This window comes from Antedon mediterranea, chromosome 3, assembly GCF_964355755.1.
Source record: "Antedon mediterranea chromosome 3, ecAntMedi1.1, whole genome shotgun sequence".
NCBI lineage: Eukaryota > Metazoa > Echinodermata > Crinoidea > Comatulida > Antedonidae > Antedon > Antedon mediterranea.
The window spans coordinates 25,449,993-25,466,723 of NC_092672.1; the positions used below are offsets into that span (position 1 = coordinate 25,449,993).

Consider the following 16,731-nt stretch of genomic DNA (forward strand, 5'->3'; position numbering starts at 1 on the left):
AAAATGCCCTGCCGTCGTTCATAAACCTACAATTTCTCCATATTAAGCCCATCATTCTATTAGCTTTTGACAACACATGATTAATATGTGAACAAAAATTTAATTTACTATCAATAAAAATACCTAAATCTTTCCATACATAAACCATCTCAAGATCATGTTCACTCAGATTATAATTGAAGAGCACAGGCCTTTTTTTAAGTGTTATAGATAAATATTTGCATTTATTAGCATTAAGTTTTATCCCCCACTTCTCCGTCCATTCCACGAGACCATCCAGATCCTCCTGAATTAAAAAAGCATCCTGTGGAGTGGTAATCACTTTAAACAATTTCAGATCGTCAGCAAATAAAAGAGACTCGGAATGATTAAATTTTAAAGGAAGATCGTTGATAAATAAATTAAACAAAAGCGGGCCCAGGATCGAGCCCTGCGGAATGCCCGATAACACAGGGAGCCAATCAGATGTCTCTCCCCCAATGACAACACGCTGTTGTCTATTAGTTAAATAGCTTTTAAACCAACTTAACAGTGAACCGGATAAACCAAATTTTGAAAGTTTAAAAATAAGCAAATCATGGGAAACGGAATCAAAAGCCTTAGAGAAATCAGTGTAAATCACATCGCACTGCTTCTTGCTGTTAATTGCATCGTATGATGTAGCAAGAAGCAGTGCGAGGTTGGTTTGACATGATCTCCCAGAGACAAAACCATGCTGCCTAGGACTTAAAGCATTAGCAACATGTGATGACAAACCATCATGCACAATGCGCTCAAAAATCTTAGACATAGTAGGCAATAACGAAATAGGACGATAGTTACAGATGAATTAAATGTTAGAATAATAATTAGTATTGTACGATCCGACAGCTTTTCAGACTGAGTTTCTATGTACGGTAGGATGTTTTTCAATGATTACTTGATCTTGACATTTGCTACATAGTCAACTGGTTAACTTTAAGTTACAATTATTTGAAATATGCAAATGATGGCATGTCTTTTTTTTGCCTTTTATTTGTTTTAAAAGTTTGGAAAAATTAATAAACATTATTATTTTTATAAATTATTAGTCAAAATGCTTTAAACCGATAGTGTTAAACTTTCTAGTGCAGATGGACCAAGATGTATACATTTCGTTAATGCTTAGTACGGTAGGCCTAGATTATTTAAAACCTATTTATTTCGATAGGTGATGCTATGTATATACTATAGGTACAGGTTTCTAATTACTCTGGTTTCTCTGCATCACGCATAAATCTTTCGCCTTTTACTAAAGATTTCCGTGTAGAGGAACAACTATTGAGTTTCAACTCAATTTTTCTCAACCCTTGTATTTGTACAAGGGTATTTATGAATTAAATGTTAGAATAATAATTAGTATTGTACGATCCGACATCTTTTCAGACTGAGTTTCTATGTACGGTATGATGTTTTTCAATGATTTCTTGATCTTGGCATTTACTACATAGTCAACTGGTTAACTTTAAGTTACAATTATTTGAAATATGCAAATTATGGAATGTCTTTTTTTTGCCTTTTATTTGTTTTAAAAGTTTAGAAAAATTAATAAACGTTATTATTCTTATAAATTATTAGTCAAAATGTTTTAAACCGATAGTGGTAAACTTTCTAGTGCAGATGGACCAAGAGTTATGCATTTCGTTAATGTTTAGTACGGTAGGCCTACATTATTTCAAACCTATTTATTTCGATAGGTGATGCTATGTATATACTATAGGTACAGGTTTCTAATTACTCTAGTTTCTCTGCATCACGCATAAATCTTTCGCCTTTTACTAAAGATTTCCGTGTAGAGGAACGACTATTGTGTTTCAACTCAATTTTTCTCAACTCCTGTTTTTGTACAAGGGTATTTATGAATTAAATGTTAGAATAATAATTAGTATTGTACGATCCGACAGCTTTTCAGACTGAGTTTCTATGTACGGTATGATGTTTTTCAATGATTTCTTGATCTTGGCATTTTCTACATATATAGTCAACTGGTTAACTGTAAGTTACAATTATTTGAAATATGCAAATGATGGCATGTATTTTTTTTGCCTTTTATTTGTTTTAAAAGTTTGGAAAAATTAATAAACAATATTATTTTTATAAATTATTAGTCAAAATGCTTTAAACAGATAGTGTTAAACTTTCTAGTGCAGATGACCAAGATTTATACATTTCGTTAATGTTTAGTACGGTAGGCCTAAATTATTTCAAACCTATTTGTTTCGAGAGGTGATGCTATGTATATACTATAGGTACAGGTTTCTAATCACTCTGGTTTCTCTGCATCACGCATAAATCTTTCGCCTTTTACTAAAGATTTCCGTGTAGAGGAACAACTATTTAGTTTCAACTCAATTTTTCTCAACCCTTGTATTTGTACAAGGGTATTTATGAATTAAATGTTAGAATAATAATTAGTATTGTACGATCCAACAGCTTTTCAGACTGAGTTTCTATGTACGGTATGACGTTTTTCAATGATTCCTTGATGGCATTTGCTACATAGTCAACTGGTTAACTTTAAGTTACAATTATTTGAAATATGCAAATGATGCCATGTCTTTTTTTTGCCTTTTATTTGTTTTAAACGTTTGGAAAAATTAATAAACAATATTATTTTTATAAATTATTAGTCAAAATGCTTTAAACCGATAGTGTTAAACTTTCTAGTGCAGATGACCAAGATTTATACATTTCGTTAATGTTTAGTACAGTAGGCCTACATTATTTCAAACCTATTTATTTTTATAGGTGATGCTATGTATATACTATAAGTACAGGTTTCTAATCACTCTGGTTTCTCTACATCACGCATAAATCTTTCGCCTTTTACTGAAGATTTCCGTGTAGAGGAACAACTAAACTCAATTTTTCTCAACACTTGTTTTGGTACAAGGGTATTTATTAATTAAATGTAAGAAAAATAATTAGTATTTTACGATCCGACAGCTTCTCAGACTAAGTTTCTTTGAAAAATTAATAAACATTATTATTTTTATAAATTATTAGTCAAAATGCTTTAAACCGATAGTGTTAAACTTTCTAGTGCAGATGACCAAGATTTATACATTTCGTTAATGTTTAGTACGGTAGGCCTAAATTATTTCAAACCTATTTGTTTCGAAAGGTGATGCTATGTATATACTATAGGTACAGGTTTCTAATCACTCTGGTTTCTCTGCATCACGCATAAATCTTTCGCCTTTTACTAAAGATTTCCGTGTAGAGGAACAACTATTTAGTTTCAACTCAATTTTTCTCAACCCTTGTATTTGTACAAGGGTATTTATGAATTAAATGTTAGAATAATAATTAGTATTGTACGATCCAACAGCTTTTCAGACTGAGTTTCTATGTACGGTATGACGTTTTTCAATGATTCCTTGATGGCATTTGCTACATAGTCAACTGGTTAACTTTAAGTTACAATTATTTGAAATATGAAAATGATGCCATGTCTTTTTTTTGCCTTTTATTTGTTTTAAACGTTTGGAAAAATTAATAAACAATATTATTTTTATAAATTATTAGTCAAAATGCTTTAAACCGATAGTGTTAAACTTTCTAGTGCAGATGACCAAGATTTATACATTTCGTTAATGTTTAGTACAGTAGGCCTACATTATTTCAAACCTATTTATTTTGATAGGTGATGCTATGTATATACTATAGGTACAGGTTTCTAATCACTCTGGTTTCTCTACATCACGCATAAATCTTTCGCCTTTTACTGAAGATTTCCGTGTAGAGGAACAACTAAACTCAATTTTTCTCAACACTTGTTTTGGTACAAGGGTATTTATTAATTAAATGTAAGAAAAATAATTAGTATTTTACGATCCGACAGCTTCTCAGACTAAGTTTCTATGAAAAATTAATAAACATTATTATTTTTATAAATTATTAGTCAAAATGCTTTAAACCGATTGTGTTGAACTTTCTAGTGCAGATGAAACAAGATTTATACAGGTAGGTAGGCCTACATTATTTTAAACCTATTTATTTCGATAGGTGATGCTATGTATATACTATAGGTACAGGTTTCTAATCACTCTGGTTTCTCTGCATCACGCATAAATCTTTCGCCTTTTACTAAAGATTTCCGTGTAGAGGAACAACTATTGAGTTTCAACTCAATTTTTCTCAACCCTTGTTTTTGTACAAGGGTATTTATTAATTAAATGTTAGAATAATAATTAGTATTGTACGATCCGACAGCTTCTCAGACTAAGTTTCTATGTAGGGCTAAGATGTATTTTCAATCGAAACTTTATTTTATTATACCAGTTACTGTATGCCTAGAAAATAAATATTAATCCTGTAGTTTAAATACATTGAAATAAAAATTAATTTAAACAAAATATTCTATCATTTATTCCCTTGATCTTGGCATTTGTGACACAGTGAAAGGCCATTGTCAACTTCACAATACAATTATTTGAAATATGCAAATGTGGCATGTCCTTTTTTGTCTTCTATTTGTTTAAAAAAATAAAACTTTAGAAAAAGTAATAAACATTATTATTTTTACAAACTATTAGTCAAAATGTTTTAAACCGATAGTGGTAAACTTTCTAGTGCAGCTGGACCAAGAGTTATGCATTTCGTTAATGTTTAGTACGGTAGGTCTACATGAATTCAAACCTATTTATTTCGATAGGTGATGCAATGGATATACTATAGGTACAGGTTTCTAATCACTCTGGTGTCTCTGCATCACGCATAAATCTTTCGCCTTTTACTAAAGATTTCCGTGTAGAGGAACAACTATTGAGTTTCAACTCAATTTTTCTCAACCCTTGTTTTCGTACAAGGGTATTTATGAATTAAACGTTAGAATAATAATTAGTATTGTACGATCCGACAGCTTCTCGGACTAAGTTTCTATGTAGGGCTATGGTGTTTTTGAATGATTCTTTGATCTTGGCATTTACTACATAGTCAACTGGTTAACTTTAAGTTACAATTATTTGAAATATGCAAATGATGGAATGTCTTTTTTTTGCCTTTTATTTGTTTTAAAAGTTTAGAAAAATTAATAAACGTTATTATTTTTATAAATTATTAGTCAAAATGTTTTAAACCGATAGTGGTAAACTTTCTAGTGCAGATGGACCAAGAGTTATGCATTTCGGTAATGTTTAGTGCGGTAGGCCTACATTATTTCAAACCTATTTATTTCGATAGGTGATGCTATGTATATACTATAGGTACAGGTTTCTAATTACTCTGGTTTCTCTGCATCACGCATAAATCGTTCGCCTTTTACTAAAGATTTCCGTGTAGAGGAACAACTATTGAGTTTAAACTCAATTTTTCTCAACCCTTGTTTTCGTACAAGGGTATTTATGAATTAAATGTTAGAATAATAATTAGTATTGTACGATCCGATAGCTTTTCAGACTGAGTTTCAATGTACGGTATGATGTTTTTCAATGATTCCTTGATCTTCGCATTTGCAACATATAGTCAACTGGTTAACTTTAAGTTACAATTATTTGAAATATGCAAATGATGCCATGTCTTTTTTTTGCCTTTTATTTGTTTTAAAAGTTTGGAAAAATTAATAAACATAATTATTTTATAAATTATAAGTAAAAATGCTTTAAACCGATATTGTTAAACTTTCTAGTACAGATGAACCAAGCTTTCTACATTTCGTTAATGTTTAGGCCTACATTATTTCAAACCTATTTATTTCGATAGGTGATGCTATGTATATACTATAGGTACAGGTTTCTAATTACTCTAGTTTCTCTGCATCACGCATAAATCTTTCGCCTTTTACTAAAGATTTCCGTGTAAAGGAACAACTATTGAGTTTCAACTCAATTTTTCTCAACCCTTGTATTTGTACAAGGGTATTTATGAATTAAATGTTAGAATAATAATTAGTATTGTACAATCCGACAGCTTTTCAGACTGAGTTTCTATGTACGGTAGGATGTTTTTCAATGATTACTTGATCTTGACATTTGCTACATAGTCAACTGGTTAACTTTAAGTTAAAATTATTTGAAATATGCAAATGATGGCATGTCTTTTTTTTGCCTTTTATTTGTTTTAAAAGTTTGGAAAAATTAATAAACATTATTATTTTTAAAAATTATAAGTAAAAATGCTTTAAACCGATATTGTTAAACTTTCTAGTACAGATGAACCAAGCTTTCTACATTTCGTTAATGTTTAGGCCTACATTATTTCAAACCTATTTATTTCGATAGGTGATGCAATGGATATACTATAGGTACAGGTTTCTAATTACTCTAGTTTCTCTGCATCACGCATAAATCTTTCGCCTTTTACTAAAGATTTCCTTGTAGAGGAACGACTATTGTGTTTCAACTCAATTTTTCTCAACTCTTGTTTTTGTACAAGGGTATTTATGAATTAAATGTTTGAATAATAATTAGTATTGTACGATCCGACAGCTTTTCAGACTGAGTTTCTATGTACGGTATGACGTTCTTCAATGATTTCTTGATCTTGGCATTGTCTACACAGTCAACTGGTTAACTGTAAGTTACAATTATTTGAAATATGCAAATGATGGCATGTCTTTTTTTTTGCCTTTTATTTGTTTTAAAAGTTTGGAAAATTAATAAACAATATTATTTTTATAAATTATTAGTCAAAATGCTTTAAACCGATAGTGTTAAACTTTCTAGTGCAGATGGACCAAGATGTATACATTTCGTTAATGCTTAGTACGGTAGGCCTAGATTATTTAAAACCTATTTATTTCGATAGGTGATGCTATGTATATACTATAGGTACAGGTTTCTAATTACTCTGGTTTCTCTGCATCACGCACAAATCTTTCGCCTTTTACTAAAGATTTCCTTGTAGAGGAACAACTATTGAGTTTCAACTCAATTTTTCTCAACCCTTGTATTTGTACAAGGGTATTTATGAATTAAATGTTAGAATAATAATTAGTATTGTACGATCCGACATCTTTTCAGACTGAGTTTCTATGTACGGTATGATGTTTTTCAATGATTTCTTGATCCTGGCATTTGCTACATAGTCAACTGGTTAACTTTAAGTTACAATTATTTGAAATATGCAAATGATGGCATGTATTTCTTTTGCCTTTTATTTGATTTAAAAGTTTGGAAAAATTAATAAACAATATTATTTTTATAAATTATAAGTAAAAATGCTTTAAACCGATATTGTTTAACTTTCTAGTGCAGATGACCAAGATTTATACATTTCGTTAATGTTTAGGCCTACATTATTTCAAACCTATTTATTTCGATAGGTGATGCAATGGATATACTATAGGTACAGGTTTCTAATTACTCTAGTTTCTCTGCATCACGCATAAATCTTTCGCCTTTTACTAAAGATTTCCGTGTAGAGGAACGACTATTGTGTTTCAACTCAATTTTTCTCAACTCCTGTTTTTGTACAAGGGTATTTATGAAATAAATGTTAGAATAATAATTAGTATTGTACGATCCGACAGCTTTTCAGACTGAGTTTCTATGTACGGTATGATGTTTTTCAATGATTTCTTGATCTTGGCATTTACTACATAGTCAACTGGTTAACTTTAAGTTACAATTATTTGAAATATGCAAATTATGGAATGTCTTTTTTTTGCCTTTTATTTGTTTTAAAAGTTTAGAAAAATTAATAAACGTTATTATTTTTATAAATTATTAGTCAAAATGTTTTAAACCGATAGTGGTAAACTTTCTAGTGCAGATGGACCAAGAGTTATGCATTTCGTTAATGTTTAGTACGGTAGGCCTACATTATTTCAAACCTATTTATTTCGATAGGTGATGCTATGTATATACTATAGGTACAGGTTTCTAATTACTCTAGTTTCTCTGCATCACGCATAAATCTTTCGCCTTTTACTAAAGATTTCCGTGTAGAGGAACAACTATTGAGTTTCAACTCAATTTTTCTCAACTCTTGTTTGTGTACAAGGGTATTTATGAATTAAATGTTAGAATAATAATTAGTAATGTGCGATCCGACAGCTTTTCAGACTGAGTTTCTATGTACGGTATGATGTTTTTCAATGATTTCTTGATCCTGGCATTTGCTACATAGTCAACTGGTTAACTTTAAGTTACAATTGTTTGAAATATGCAAATGATGGCATGTGTTTTTTTTGCCTTTTATTTGTTTTAAAAGTTTGGAAAAATTATTAAACATTATTATTTTTAAAAATTATAAGTAAAAATGCTTTAAACCGATATTGTTAAACTTTCTAGTACAGATGACCAAGCTTTATACATTTCGTTAATGTTTAGTACGGTAGGCCTACATTATCTCAAACCTATTTGTTTCAAAAGGTGATGCTATGTATATACTATAGGTACAGATTTCTAATCAGTCTTGTTTCTCTGCATCACGCATAAATCTTTCGCCTTTTACTAAAGATTTCCGTGTAAAGGAACAACTATTGAGTTTCAACTCAATTTTTCTCAACCCTTGTATTTGTACAAGGGTATTTATGAATTAAATGTTAGAATAATAATTAGTATTGTACGATCCGACAGGTTTTCAGACTGTGTTTCTATGTACGGTAGGATGTTTTTCAATGATTACTTGATCTTGACATTTGCTACATAGTCAACTGGTTAACTTTAAGTTAAAATTATTTGAAATATGCAAATGATGGCATGTCTTTTTTTTGCCTTTTATTTGTTTTAAAAGTTTGGAAAAATTAATAAACATTATTATTTTTAAAAATTATAAGTAAAAATGCTTTAAACCGATATTGTTAAACTTTCTAGAACAGATGAACCAAGCTTTCTACATTTCGTTAATGTTTAGGCCTACATTATTTCAAACCTATTTATTTCGATAGGTGACGCAATGGATATACTATAGGTACAGGTTTCTAATTACTCTAGTTTCTCTGCATCACGCATAAATCTTTCGCCTTTTACTAAAGATTTCCGTGTAGAGGAACGACTATTGTGTTTCAACTCGATTTTTCTCAACTCTTGTTTTTGTACAAGGGTATTTATGAATTAAATGTTAGAATAATAATTAGTATTGTACGATCCGACAGCTTTTCAGACTGAGTTTCTATGTACGGTATGACGTTCTTCAATGATTTCTTGAACTTGGCATTGTCTACACAGTCAACTGGTTAACTGTAAGTTACAATTATTTGAAATATGCAAATGATGGCATGTCTTTTTTTTTGCCTTTTATTTGTTTTAAAAGTTTGGAAAATTAATAAACAATATTATTTTTATAAATTATTAGTCAAAATGCTTTAAACCGATAGTGTTAAACTTTCTAGTGCAGATGGACCAAGATGTATACATTTCGTTAATGCTTAGTACGGTAGGCCTAGATTATTTAAAACCTATTTATTTCGATAGGTGATGCTATGTATATACTATAGGTACATGTTTCTAATTACTCTGGTTTCTCTGCATCACGCATAAATCTTTCGCCTTTTACTAAAGATTTCCGTGTAGAGGAACAACTATTGAGTTTCAACTCAATTTTTCTCAACCCTTGTTTTCGTACAAGGGTATTTATTAATTAAATGTTAGAATAATAATTAGTATTGTACGATCCGACAGCTTCTCAGACTAAGTTTCTATGTAGGGCTATGATGTATTTTCAATCGAAACTTTATTTTATAATACCAGTTACTGTATGCCTAGAAAATAAATATTAATCATGTAGTTTAAATACATTGAAATAAAAATTAATTTAAACAAAATATTCTATCATTTATTCCCTTGATCTTGGCATTTGTGACACAGTGAAAGGCCATTGTCAACTTCACAATACAATTATTTGAAATATGCAAATGTGGCATGTCCTTTTTTGTCTTCTATTTGTTAAAAAAAATAAAACTTTAGAAAAATTAATAAACATTATTATTTTTACAAACTATTAGTCAAAATGTTTAAAACCGATAGTGGTAAACTTTCTAGTGCAGCTGGACCAAGAGTTATGCATTTCGTTAATGTTTAGTACGGTAGGTCTACATGAATTCAAACCTATTTATTTCGATAGGTGATGCAATGGATATACTATAGGTACAGGTTTTTAATCACTCTGGTGTCTCTGCATCACGCATAAATCTTTCGCCTTTTACTAAAGATTTCCGTGTAGAGGAACAACTATTGAGTTTCAACTCAATTTTTCTCAACCCTTGTTTTCGTACAAGGGTATTTATGAATTAAACGTTAGAATAATAATTAGTATTGTACGATCCGACAGCTTCTCAGACTAAGTTTCTATGTAGGGCTATGGTGTTTTTGAATGATTCTTTGATCTTGGCATTTACTACATAGTCAACTGGTTAACTTTAAGTTACAATTATTTGAAATATGCAAATGATGGAATGTCTTTTTTTTGCCTTTTATTTGTTTTAAAAGTTTAGAAAAATTAATAAACGTTATTATTTTTATAAATTATTAGTCAAAATGTTTTAAACCGATAGTGGTAAACTTTCTAGTGCAGATGGACCAAGAGTTATGCATTTCGTTAATGTTTAGTACGGTAGGCCTACATTATTTCAAACCTATTTATTTCGATAGGTGATGCTATGTATATACTATAGGTACAGGTTTCTAATTACTCTGGTTTCTCTACATCACGCATAAATCTTTCGCCTTTTACTAAAGATTTCCGTGTAGAGGAACAACTATTGAGTTTCAACTCAATTTTTCTCAACCCTTGTTTTGGTACAAGGGTATTTATGAATTAAATGTTAGAATAATAATTAGTATTGTACGATCCGACAGCTTCTCAGACTAAGTTTCTATGTAGGGCTATGATGTATTTTCAATCGAAACTTTATTTTATTATACAAGTTACTGTATGCCTAGAAAATAAATATTAATCCTGTAGTTTAAATACATTGAAATAAAAATTAATTTAAACAAAATATTCTATCATTTATTCCCTTGATCTTGGCATTTGTGACACAGTGAAAGGCCATTGTCAACTTCACAATACAATTATTTGAAATATGCAAATGTGGCATGTCCTTTTTTGTCTTCTATTTGTTTAAAAAAAATAAAACTTTAGAAAAATTAATAAACATTATTATTTTTACAAACTATTAGTCAAAATGTTTTATACCGATAGTGGCAAACTTTCTAGTGCAGCTGGACCAAGAGTTATGCATTTCGTTAATGTTTAGTACGGTAGGTCTACATGAATTCAAACCTATTTATTTCGATAGGTGATGCAATGGATATACTATAGGTACAGGTTTCTAATTACTCTAGTTTCTCTGCATCACGCATAAATCTTTCGCCTTTTACTAAAGATTTCTGTGTAGAGGAACGACTATTGTGTTTCAACTCAATTTTTCTCAACTCTTGTTTTTGTACAAGGGTATTTATGAATTAAATGTTAGAATAATAATTAGTATTGTACGATCCGACAGCTTTTCAGACTGAGTTTCTATGTACGGTATGACGTTCTTCAATGATTTCTTGATCTTGGCATTGTCTACACAGTCAACTGGTTAACTGTAAGTTACAATTATTTGAAATATGCAAATAATGGCATGTCTTTTTTTTGCCTTTTATTTGTTTTAAAAGTTTGGAAAATTAATAAACAATATTATTTTTATAAATTATTAGTCAAAATGCTTTAAACCGATAGTGTTAAACTTTCTAGTGCAGATGGACCAAGATGTATACATTTCGTTAATGCTTAGTACGGTAGGCCTAGATTATTTAAAACCTATTTATTTCGATAGGTGATGCTATGTATATACTATAGGTACAGGTTTCTAATTACTCTGGTTTCTCTGCATCACGCATAAATCTTTCGCCTTTTACTAAAGATTTCCGTGTAGAGGAACAACTATTGAGTTTCAACTCAATTTTTCTCAACCCTTGTTTTCATACAAGGGTATTTATTAATTAAATGTTAGAATAATAATTAGTATTGTACGATCCGACAGCTTCTCAGACTAAGTTTCTATGTAGGGCTATGATGTATTTTCAATCGAAACTTTATTTTATAATACCAGTTACTGTATGCCTAAAAAATAAATATTAATCATGTAGTTTAAATACATTGAAATAAAAATTAATTTAAACAAAATATTCTATCATTTATTCCCTTGATCTTGGCATTTGTGACACAGTGAAAGGCCATTGTCAACTTCACAATACAATTATTTGAAATATGAAAATGTGGCATGTCCTTTTTTGTCTTCTATTTGTTTAAAAAAATAAAACTTTAGAAAAATTATAAACATTATTATTTTTACAAACTATTAGTCAAAATGTTTAAAACCGATAGTGGTAAACTTTCTAGTGCAGCTGGACCAAGAGTTATGCATTTCGTTAATGTTTAGTACGGTAGGTCTACATGAATTCAAACCTATTTATTTCGATAGGTGATGCAATGGATATACTATAGGTACAGGTTTCTAATCACTCTGGTGTCTCTGCATCACGCATAAATCTTTCGCCTTTTACTAAAGATTTCCGTGTAGAGGAACAACTATTGAGTTTCAACTCAATTTTTCTCAACCCTTGTTTTCGTACAAGGGTATTTATGAATTAAACGTTAGAATAATAATTAGTATTGTACGATCCGACAGCTTCTCAGACTAAGTTTCTATGTAGGGCTATGGTGTTTTTGAATGATTCTTTGATCTTGGCATTTACTACATAGTCAACTGGTTAACTTTAAGTTACAATTATTTGAAATATGCAAATGATGGAATGTCTTTTTTTTGCCTTTTATTTGTTTTAAAAGTTTAGAAAAATTAATAAACGTTATTATTTTTATAAATTATTAGTCAAAATGTTTTAAACCGATAGTGGTAAACTTTCTACTGCAGATGGACCAAGAGTTATGCATTTCGTTAATGTTTAGTACGGTAGGCCTACATTATTTCAAACCTATTTATTTCGATAGGTGATGCTATGTATATACTATAGGTACAGGTTTCTAATCACTCTGGTGTCTCTGCATCACGCATAAATCTTTCGCCTTTTACTAAAGATTTCCGTGTAGAGGAACAACTATTGAGTTTCAACTCAATTTTTCTCAACCCTTGTTTTGGTACAAGGGTATTTATGAATTAAATGTTAGAATAATAATTAGTATTGTACGATCCGACAGCTTCTCAGACTAAGTTTCTATGTAGGGCTATGATGTATTTTCAATCGAAACTTTATTTTATTATACAAGTTACTGTATGCCTAGAAAATAAATATTAATCCTGTAGTTTAAATACATTGAAATAAAAATTAATTTAAACAAAATATTCTATCATTTATTCCCTTGATCTTGGCATTTGTGACACAGTGAAAGGCCATTGTCAACTTCACAATACAATTATTTGAAATATGCAAATGTGGCATGTCCTTTTTGGTCTTCTATTTGTTTAAAAAAATAAAACTTTAGAAAAATTAATAAACATTATTATTTTTACAAACTATTAGTCAAAATGTTTTATACCGATAGTGGCAAACTTTCTAGTGCAGCTGGACCAAGAGTTATGCATTTCGTTAATGTTTATTACGGTAGGTCTACATGAATTCAAACCTATTTATTTCGATAGGTGATGCAATGGATATACTATAGGTACAGGTTTTTAATTACTCTAGTTTCTCTGCATCACGCATAAATCTTTCGCCTTTTACTAAAGATTTCCGTGTAGAGGAACAACTATTGAGTTTCAACTCAATTTTTCTCAACTCTTGTATTTGTACAAGGGTATTTATGAATTAAATGTTAGAATAATAATTAGTATTGTACGATCCGACATCTTTTCAGACTGAGTTTCTATGTACGGTATGATGTTTTTCAATGATTTCTTGATCCTGGCATTTGCTACATAGTCAACTGGTTAACTGTAAGTTACAATTATTTGAAATATGCAAATGATGGCATGTATTTTTTTTGCCTTTTATTTGATTTAAAAGTTTGGAAAAATTAATAAACAATATTATTTTTATAAATTATTAGTCAAAATGCTTTAAACCGATAGTGTTAAACTTTCTAGTGCAGATGACCAAGATTTATACATTTCGTTAATGTTTATTACGGTAGGCCTACATTATTTCAAACCTATTTGTTTCGAAAGGCGATGCTATGTATATACTATAGGTACAGGTTTCTAATCACTCTGGTTTCTCTGAATCACGCATAAATCTTTCGCCTTTTACTAAAGATTTTCGTGTAGAGGAACAATTATTGAGTTTCAACTCAATTTTTCTCAACCCTTGTATTTGTACAAGGGTATTTATGAATTAAATGTTAGAATAATAATTAGTATTGTACGATCCGACAGCTTCTCAGACTAAGTTTCATTATACGGCTATGATGTATTTTCAATCGAAACTTTATTTTATCATACCAGGTACTGTATGCCTAGAAAATAAATAATAATCCTGTAGTTTAAATACATTGAATTAAAAATTAATTTCAACAAAATATTCTATCATTTATTCCCTTGATCTTGGCATTTGTAACACAGTGAAAGGCCATTGTCAACTTCACAATACAATTATTTGAAATACTAGAGGGTGAGCTCGCTTCGCTCGCTCCCCCTCTAGGAAGTGTAGACGATGGTTCTCGGAATGATAATGTTCTCCTTATACATTTTCTGTCGGTTACCATTATTGAAAATGCTTGACATTCGTAAAACTAAACTACTTTGTTTCACAGTGTTTTAGATGATTAATAACATTTTAAAGTATAGTTTTTATTGTTTGGTAGGGCCCTTTGGGGAGGCGGAGGTCATTTGAGGGAGGTGCTTATTCGAGGGATATATGCTAAATTTTTTAGTTTTAATAATATGGTAACATTTATAATCAAATGAAATCCTCTAATAGATATGAAAAGTGCTAAAAAAGAATAACAAATGCTTGGTAAATTGTAGATAACAGTGCGGTGAATTCTACTACAAATAGTATAATTTTGTTATTATAAATATGTGGATGGACGTTTACTAGATAGTTGGGTTGGGGGGGGGGGGGTTTATTATTCAAAGTGATGTTTTATTGGAGAGGCGTTTATTCAAATGAATACCATCCTAATAATTATTAATACATTATTTAATTTAATCATCTTTTGAAACTGCCGTAACAGAGTGGGCCCAAGAAAGAAAACATTACGGCTTGCAACATGGGCAGACATCTCGGTCCTAACGGGACACAGGAAGATAGCCTACAGTTATTCCTGCAAGCTTACTCAATAAAACTCAGCTATCGGGATTTCACTCGAAAAATGTCTTATCATCAAATCTCCCTATGTAATTTTATAATACTATTCCCCACAATATATTCTGATTCTTTATGACGTATATTTAATTTGATCTTTATTAATTTGCAGTATAATTTAACTACTGTACCTTCACACACGCGTGGTATGTTTTAAAATAAACAAAAAACTGAAATGGCTATGACTAATGGCCAACCACTCCTACTATCTGATTTTTTTTTCGTCTTCCAAAGGGACACTGTATTGATTGATGGAAAGTGCCTGTTTCCAGTCACCTTTAGGGTCAAATCTATTATTTTAACTGCTCCCTTGTGTTTAAAAGAGAGAAAATATTTGAAACTAAGGTTGTTGCAAGGTGAACTTATCTTAAACCCGAAAATTACTTTGACCGGGAAGAATTGAAATTGAGAGGAAAATCTACCGAAGTTTTTGCATTGTGCTCGCCTATGTCAGAATTAACCATAATTTATATATAGATGCAAATGTGGCATGTCCTTTTTTGTCTTCTATTTGTTTAAAAAAATAAAAGTTTAGGAAAATTAGTAAACATTATTATTTTTATAAATTATTAGTCAAATTGTTTTAAACCGATAGTGGTAAACTTTCTAGTGCAGCTGGACCAAGAGTTATGCATTTCGTTAATATTAGTACGGTAGGTCTACATGAATTCAAACCTATTTATTTCGTTTCAACTCAATTTTTCTCAACCCTTGTTTTCGTACAAGGGTATTTATGATTTAAAATGTTTGAATAATAATTAATATTTTACGATCCTACAGCTTTTCAGACTCAACTGGTTAACTTTAAGTTACAATTATTTGAAATATGCAAATGATGGTATGTCTTTTTTTGCCTTTTATTTGTTTTAAAATATTAATCTTGTAGTTTAAATACATTGAATTAAAAATTAATTTCAAAAAGATATTCTACCAGCTTTCTAATTACTGTGGTTTCTCTGCATCACGCATAAATCATCTGATAGGAATCTTGATAATAATTTTGAAAGAAAAGGGTCGCCCGCTTAAATAACAAATATTTATTTTATTATCGTACTACATACTATTCTATGTATTTATCACAAAGATAGATAGATGAATATAAAAAGATATATATATATATATATATATATATGGCTCTGTTTAGGTGCGCCATATTATATAATAATTTGGACAGAGCCATTATATAATAATTTGGACAGAGCCATTATATAATAATTTGGACAGAGCCATTACATAATAATTTGGACAGAGCCATTATATAATAATTAGGTGCAGAGCCATAATTACAGAGCCATATATATGGCTCTGCATAATTATAGGTAAACTAGATGGTACGCTCGCTTCGCTCGCGTAGGGCCTACCTTCTAGGTCGTTCCCACAGATGGTTCTCGAATACACAGTAATTTCAGAGTAGCAAAACTGGCGATTTCAAATTTTCGTACCGCAGGACTATAATGTACATTTTCGTTTACAGAAACGATAAATAGACACGATGATTTGTAGTCAACTAAAATTA

The 16,731-nt window shown here is 30.2% G+C and overlaps 1 protein-coding gene, 23 non-coding genes and 2 pseudogenes across 24 annotated transcripts in view; 25 read left to right on the forward strand and 1 right to left on the reverse strand.

Moving 5' to 3' along the window:
* The window catches only part of LOC140045084 (density-regulated protein-like), a 211,506-nt gene that overhangs the window by 120,604 nt on the left and 74,171 nt on the right, over positions 1-16,731 (reverse strand). The gene's annotated exons all lie outside the window — the stretch shown is intronic.
* On the forward strand, positions 1,227-1,345 carry LOC140045682 (U5 spliceosomal RNA). Its single transcript, XR_011844683.1, has one exon. It is a non-coding gene; the product is annotated as a U5 spliceosomal RNA (small nuclear RNA).
* LOC140045710 (U5 spliceosomal RNA) lies at positions 1,753-1,871 on the forward strand. The gene has a single exon (XR_011844708.1). It is a non-coding gene; the product is annotated as a U5 spliceosomal RNA (small nuclear RNA).
* LOC140045698 (U5 spliceosomal RNA) lies at positions 2,282-2,400 on the forward strand. Its single transcript, XR_011844697.1, has one exon. It is a non-coding gene; the product is annotated as a U5 spliceosomal RNA (small nuclear RNA).
* LOC140045716 (U5 spliceosomal RNA) lies at positions 2,808-2,914 on the forward strand (annotated as a pseudogene).
* Positions 3,180-3,298, forward strand: LOC140045699 (U5 spliceosomal RNA). Its single transcript, XR_011844698.1, has one exon. It is a non-coding gene; the product is annotated as a U5 spliceosomal RNA (small nuclear RNA).
* On the forward strand, positions 3,706-3,812 carry LOC140045717 (U5 spliceosomal RNA; annotated as a pseudogene).
* On the forward strand, positions 4,064-4,182 carry LOC140045681 (U5 spliceosomal RNA). The gene has a single exon (XR_011844682.1). It is a non-coding gene; the product is annotated as a U5 spliceosomal RNA (small nuclear RNA).
* LOC140045688 (U5 spliceosomal RNA) lies at positions 4,713-4,832 on the forward strand. The gene has a single exon (XR_011844688.1). It is a non-coding gene; the product is annotated as a U5 spliceosomal RNA (small nuclear RNA).
* LOC140045702 (U5 spliceosomal RNA) lies at positions 5,240-5,359 on the forward strand. Its single transcript, XR_011844701.1, has one exon. It is a non-coding gene; the product is annotated as a U5 spliceosomal RNA (small nuclear RNA).
* Positions 5,759-5,877, forward strand: LOC140045700 (U5 spliceosomal RNA). Its single transcript, XR_011844699.1, has one exon. It is a non-coding gene; the product is annotated as a U5 spliceosomal RNA (small nuclear RNA).
* LOC140045714 (U5 spliceosomal RNA) lies at positions 6,277-6,395 on the forward strand. Its single transcript, XR_011844712.1, has one exon. It is a non-coding gene; the product is annotated as a U5 spliceosomal RNA (small nuclear RNA).
* LOC140045697 (U5 spliceosomal RNA) lies at positions 6,803-6,921 on the forward strand. Its single transcript, XR_011844696.1, has one exon. It is a non-coding gene; the product is annotated as a U5 spliceosomal RNA (small nuclear RNA).
* LOC140045711 (U5 spliceosomal RNA) lies at positions 7,320-7,438 on the forward strand. The gene has a single exon (XR_011844709.1). It is a non-coding gene; the product is annotated as a U5 spliceosomal RNA (small nuclear RNA).
* Positions 7,846-7,966, forward strand: LOC140045695 (U5 spliceosomal RNA). The gene has a single exon (XR_011844694.1). It is a non-coding gene; the product is annotated as a U5 spliceosomal RNA (small nuclear RNA).
* LOC140045713 (U5 spliceosomal RNA) lies at positions 8,371-8,489 on the forward strand. Its single transcript, XR_011844711.1, has one exon. It is a non-coding gene; the product is annotated as a U5 spliceosomal RNA (small nuclear RNA).
* LOC140045709 (U5 spliceosomal RNA) lies at positions 8,889-9,008 on the forward strand. Its single transcript, XR_011844707.1, has one exon. It is a non-coding gene; the product is annotated as a U5 spliceosomal RNA (small nuclear RNA).
* Positions 9,415-9,534, forward strand: LOC140045680 (U5 spliceosomal RNA). The gene has a single exon (XR_011844681.1). It is a non-coding gene; the product is annotated as a U5 spliceosomal RNA (small nuclear RNA).
* On the forward strand, positions 10,064-10,183 carry LOC140045689 (U5 spliceosomal RNA). The gene has a single exon (XR_011844689.1). It is a non-coding gene; the product is annotated as a U5 spliceosomal RNA (small nuclear RNA).
* On the forward strand, positions 10,591-10,710 carry LOC140045678 (U5 spliceosomal RNA). The gene has a single exon (XR_011844679.1). It is a non-coding gene; the product is annotated as a U5 spliceosomal RNA (small nuclear RNA).
* Positions 11,241-11,359, forward strand: LOC140045712 (U5 spliceosomal RNA). The gene has a single exon (XR_011844710.1). It is a non-coding gene; the product is annotated as a U5 spliceosomal RNA (small nuclear RNA).
* LOC140045679 (U5 spliceosomal RNA) lies at positions 11,766-11,885 on the forward strand. Its single transcript, XR_011844680.1, has one exon. It is a non-coding gene; the product is annotated as a U5 spliceosomal RNA (small nuclear RNA).
* On the forward strand, positions 12,414-12,533 carry LOC140045690 (U5 spliceosomal RNA). The gene has a single exon (XR_011844690.1). It is a non-coding gene; the product is annotated as a U5 spliceosomal RNA (small nuclear RNA).
* LOC140045691 (U5 spliceosomal RNA) lies at positions 12,941-13,060 on the forward strand. The gene has a single exon (XR_011844691.1). It is a non-coding gene; the product is annotated as a U5 spliceosomal RNA (small nuclear RNA).
* LOC140045692 (U5 spliceosomal RNA) lies at positions 13,590-13,708 on the forward strand. The gene has a single exon (XR_011844692.1). It is a non-coding gene; the product is annotated as a U5 spliceosomal RNA (small nuclear RNA).
* On the forward strand, positions 14,115-14,233 carry LOC140045708 (U5 spliceosomal RNA). Its single transcript, XR_011844705.1, has one exon. It is a non-coding gene; the product is annotated as a U5 spliceosomal RNA (small nuclear RNA).